Source organism: Stylophora pistillata, chromosome 8 (assembly GCF_964205215.1).
Source record: "Stylophora pistillata chromosome 8, jaStyPist1.2, whole genome shotgun sequence".
Classification (NCBI taxonomy): domain Eukaryota; kingdom Metazoa; phylum Cnidaria; class Anthozoa; order Scleractinia; family Pocilloporidae; genus Stylophora; species Stylophora pistillata.
In genome coordinates, this window is record NC_142526.1 from 15,802,603 (window position 1) to 15,808,027 (window position 5,425).

Sequence of the window (5,425 nt, forward strand, 5' to 3'; positions counted from 1 at the left end):
ACTAACAACGTAAAAAGTTAAATATAGGACTAATCTAAGGAAATAAGGGTGCAGGTTACAAGGGCTTGTCAGAATAGGATATTCCTAGTTCTTAAATATTATAGATACAATCAAATGACTACGTCTGACGCACAGTTAAACATACCCAAGAACGCACAACATATTAATACCCGTCAATATTGAACATATTAATACCCGTCAATTAAGAGTATCTTTAATCTCGTTTTTGAATAGATAGATAGAGCTGCAGTTTAAGTTAGTTGAACAGTGATAGAAGTCAGAAATATATAGTAGAAATAATAAGAAATAAACAAATATACTACACCAAGTCTATCCCTCCTCGTCCCTCTTTGTAACCTACTGAGTCCAATAACTGCTCTTAAATCTCACCGGTATCCTGACAATATTCAGATAAAGATTTATCCTCCTCAAGCTCCACAACTCCAACGCTACTACCTGAAGTTCAGGTTTGTAACAATCTGTAACATAGCTGACCCATAGTGATTCTTGGAGTCATAAGCGATGTACGGTTCCATTAATTGTTTGATGACTGCAATTTGTTCTACTGATGTGTCATAGCTTTTTCACGGTCTCGTAACAATCAAGCTATTCTTTCAACATCCTTTGCATGTTCATGCTCTGCACATGACAGGACGGAAGACGCGTGCACTGTAAGTGCCTCCCGTTGTCCCATACAAAGCCTTAGAAAACTTTTCTAAGGCTTTGTATGGGACAACGAGAGGTACTTATAGTGCACGCATTTTCTGTCCTGTCATGATCCACTGCACAGGATTCTGGATCTTTTTAAAAGTTTTCCTTCAACCTGAAGATACCTCATCAGTTCATGTTTCACTGGGGCCCACTGTTTGACTTGCTGTCTTAAGAATTGAGCATAAGAGGCTGTTTTAAAAGCTACCGAGGAGCTGGATTGTAGCACTATTTAGTGCATTACTATAAGTTCTATGGCGAGCTACTGTAGGCCAAGCGCTTCAAGGGAGGTCGAGAGGAACGCTGCAAGGACACTCTGAAAGAATCTTTGAAAGCCTTTGACTTCAATCTTGACAGGTGGGAGTCCACAGCTTGCGACAAAAGCAAGTGACATCTGGTGCTCTAAAAGAGTGTAGCTGTTCATGAGGCCAACAGGACCAGGGAAGCTGTGAAGCGACTGGATAGTCTTCGTCGACCCTTGACGGACGATCAGCAAATTTTTATTACTGGTATTGTTCGCAGCCGACATTTCACTCATTTGTGCCGCTGTCTTTTTGACAAGAGGTCGTGATGCGAACGTCGGTTGTTTCTCAACGACGTCGATGGTAAGCAAACCAAAGCAAACCAATAATGTTTGAAATACCAGTTCTAGAGGGTCAGTCTCGCCATCATCGGGAAACTGAAACCATGTTCACAGACAAAATGAAACTTGTGTAGTAAATGCTATACGCGGATTTTTGCGTCTGTGAACTTTTACGGTCATTTTCATTCTAAATCATTCAGACAAAAAATAATCGCCCCGAAATGCCTTTTTAGAGCAATTTACAACACTCGATTAACGTCCCTTTGGCCCATTACATATGTAAAAGAATGAGTGCCGGCAGCCTTTCCTCTTCAGTTTTTTTTTCCAAGCTATGACGTCAAAATCATTCATCTGACTTATCACTATTTTCCAAGTCGATTATATAAGTTGGCAAAAGTTATCGAGTAAGGCGGTAAATACGAATGAGATAATAATATAAGTGGCCTTTGTTTTACTTGGAGCACACTTAAACTGGTCTAAATCGTCCCAAGTACATGACTTGTAGCCGGCGATCAGGTGGCCCGTATAGCATTGCTCAGGGCAGTCCTCACCACCATGTATCTCTGGCTGATGACATGTCATTCGACGCTTGTAACTCATGGAAAAGCAGTCACATAATGAAGTGTCCACATAGGATACAATGCAGTCGGCTATAGATTGGACAAAGCACATTATATAAACATAACCAACTGAAATAAATAAATAAATAAGTTTCTTCATAGCTTCCAAAAAAGAAACTTGATCGTCCGACCCAATCACACCAAACGTGTAATTAAATCACAGACGAATAACTTCTAAAATCTATACTTAAGAAAGTAAACTGGAATATTTACCGCTTTAAAACTCCAGAAAGTCTAAGAAACTGTTGTTGTTGTTGATAGATAGCCAACGAGGCGCTACGTGCCTCGTTGGCTATCTATCATCTCATATCCAACGGGCGCTCGTGGAATAATTGTTAATTCTAAAATGTTCACAATTTGCCGGCTGCATGTAACTGTTTTGTTGAACTGAATAATAAATAGCAGCTAGTAGTGCCCCTTGTTGTCGCGGCGGGTAAAAGTTATTTATTGTTGTGGATTGCCTGGTCTGGGGCAGTCAAAGCAATGAACGTGAAAATAATCCAACTGGTGAATATGAGGTCTTTGGAAGATAGGTAGGGGTTGAACGACTGAATTTTTTCATTCTTGATTTTCTGCTAACATTATTTTAGCACTAGTTACTGAGTCAATTCTCTCACCAACTTTTCCAAGCTTAAGATAAACTTTGTCTGTCAACAAGTTTCCTCCTCCTCCTTCTCATAAGAACTGAATGATGACATCAAGGTTGGTAATGTTACCTCGATTGAACTGCAGCTTTAGAGATACATACCCGCCTTCGCTGTTAAATGAAAATGTTTTTTTTTTTAACAATTTCACAGAAGCATTAAAAGGCGCATGAAGAAAGTGCACCCATGATCATCATACTAGCGATACAACATGAAACTAGTGAGTTACATACCTAAAACCAATAACTCGGCTGCCATCGAAACTGGACGACATGTTTGCATTCTTATATATGCTGTCAATCTGTGACAGAAAAGATGTCAGGTGCGTAAGCGAAATATGTCCTCATGAACCTTAGTATAAATATTCAATTTGTAAAATCTTATGCTTGAGCTTTTCTTGAAATTAAATATAACACTTGCGTCAATGAAAAGACGTCAGAGTCTTTAGGCAGAAGTTATGGCTTATCATTGCAGATCTAGATTTAAAGCCAGCTTTTCAGAGCAGCGAGGCTAGGATACGAAGGAAGCACGAGCACAAACAGTGATCGCACACCGTTGCCAGATTTTTCAAAAACATCGAAGGTGAAGGTGCATTATACATTATACATTTTACATACATTCTTTATTTAAGGTATCAAAGAATAAACAACACAAATAACACCCTAAAAAGGAAGTTTAAGAGGTTAACCTTATGTAAATAAACTTCCAAAGAAATAAAATTTAAAAATGTACGGTTATAATAAAATCTAAGATGGATAAAAACCTAAGAAATACGCATGTATAATTCAGGAGCTGTTTTGAAGGTCCTGCACTTAAGTTGTACAAATTAGTAACGTTTCAAGTTTCATTGAAGACGGACACACCTTTAGTATGCTTATGAGAGAAGATTAATCTTCCAAAAAATATACTTGTTTTGTTACTGGTTAAACTTTTACTTACCGTCTTAACAATTCCATTGGCACTGTTGATGAAGGTATTGTGATATTCATTGGTAAGATCGGGACTCCATTTCAACGCTCCTGTTTTGAACTCCACGAAGTATGTATCTTCCAAAAGGGAAGCGAAATCATGAGCTAATGAGTCTTCCTTGTGTGAGATAACACTGAACAAAGTTACCCTCACCTGTTAACTAATTCGTTGCTTCTATGGCAGTAACAAAGTTGATTTTTCAGCACATTACATTTCTGATAAGAGATTTTATTTAGAACAAACACAGCCTTTCTGAGTGCCACCAACAAACAAGACATCTATGAATCTCCATGAACTCATCAGAATTGTTCAATTCATGTCAATGTATAAACGTAAATCGCTTGCTGGTCAAAGCGACCATTTCACATGTCACAAAGTCAAAGATCTTAACATTGCAGTAAGGAGTTCGCTGTGCTCAGCCACTTAAAGGCAATATATTGGTGTTCCTCGAGAAAAAACGGAACTTCTTGGTGACTCACTAAGGCGTCAAGGTGACTTGACACTCCTAGCATTGTAGTGTTTCCGCTATTCATGGCGCTTGTATGTGAACTTGTCATTCTATGTTTGATTTGTTTCTATATTGTCCTCTGATCTTTTCATTTAGCTATTGAAAATATGATCTAACGACTGCATAATACCCCTGGAAACAGTATTACTTTTTCCTCCCTCGGAATCACACTGTCTCACTCGACAGAGCAGTTGTTAGTGTACTTTTACAAAAATATGCACAAACGTTTGACTGGTGGAATGCTACCCACTAAGACGGCAGTTCACAGCTGTGGTGAAGTATTCAATCTTCGGCCTCGACTTGCCATTTCAACTGTCATTGTTACATTTAACTGTGGGCAGCAAAACATACACTTACTATTTTCGGTCTTTGTGGCTCTCGTTATTTTACTAATTATAGAAGCGCTCGTGTTCATTACTGCCGCACTGGATCGGTTTGGATTAATACTAACACTTGCATTCACTGTCGCGTTCACTGCGAAAAAAAATAGTTATAATAAAAATAATAATTCGCATTTCTTCATCTTCAGTTCATCGATTATGACTTTTCTTTTAGCATCAGTTTCCTCAACCCTAGCTTTTGCTTCAAGTTAAAACGGTTTGTTTTTTTTTCACATACGAGGAACTTACACAAGTACCGCACAAATATTTTAACTTGCCGAGAACACGTATTACTGAATTGTGATGATGAATTATGTTTTCTCACAATATTTAATGAAATTTAAATGTTTCAAACCACTGAGTATAAGACCAAGGGCCTGGAAAACGCTATTGAGACGACGGTGAATGACGTGATGCTCACCTGCCGAAATTTTTATGTTTCCATGGAAAACGGAGGCGTTGGAAGTGTTGGTAAGGTAAATCAAAGAAGATAGAAACACAGTCAACGTTTGTTGCTCCTCGGAGTTGCAGGACAGGTAAACGACAATGAATGCGACAAGCCATATCACCTGTAACAGAATTTAGTGTTGCTCTTCTTTCTTAAAACAAATCTTATGTATGCAATCCATTTTTCAAAGGATTTTCATCGCAACTTAAACGCTATCGAAAGGTAAAGGTTGCCCGGTAGAACGCTCGATATATTAGAATTCTCTTTACTTCTCTACAAAAAAAAGAGATTAGAACTTTCAAATCACGTAAAGAAAAGTCTCACCAAACCAAGCGCTGCGTTTTCCTTTTTTACCATCAATTTAGTTTTCTGGCAATTTTCAGACTGATTTCACCAAACAATTTCTCTTATTCCCCATATCTTCCTCAGGTACGTCTTACATCGGAAATGTTCTTGGTGAAAATGTTGTTTTTTCACGAGAGGAAACTAAATGTTTAATGTAGTTTTGTGAGGACACAACGAACAATGATGACGTTTTTCTAAAGACAAAAACACCTTAAATAGA

The 5,425-nt window shown here is 38.2% G+C and overlaps 1 pseudogene across 1 annotated transcript in view; it reads right to left on the reverse strand.

Moving 5' to 3' along the window:
• Positions 1 to 4,993, reverse strand: part of LOC148725192 (uncharacterized) — a 5,803-nt pseudogene extending 810 nt beyond the window's left edge. Inside the window, exons 1-6 of the transcript XR_015991096.1 lie at positions 4,834 to 4,993; positions 4,390 to 4,506; positions 3,495 to 3,601; positions 2,789 to 2,856; positions 2,529 to 2,668; positions 1 to 1,941 (exon numbers count right to left, since the gene is read on the reverse strand). The exon at positions 1 to 1,941 is cut by the window's left edge and continues 810 nt beyond it. The product of XR_015991096.1 is annotated as an uncharacterized LOC148725192 (transcript). The remainder of the gene's footprint in view (positions 1,942 to 2,528; positions 2,669 to 2,788; positions 2,857 to 3,494; positions 3,602 to 4,389; positions 4,507 to 4,833) is intronic.
• Positions 4,994 to 5,425: the final 432 nt, after the last annotated feature.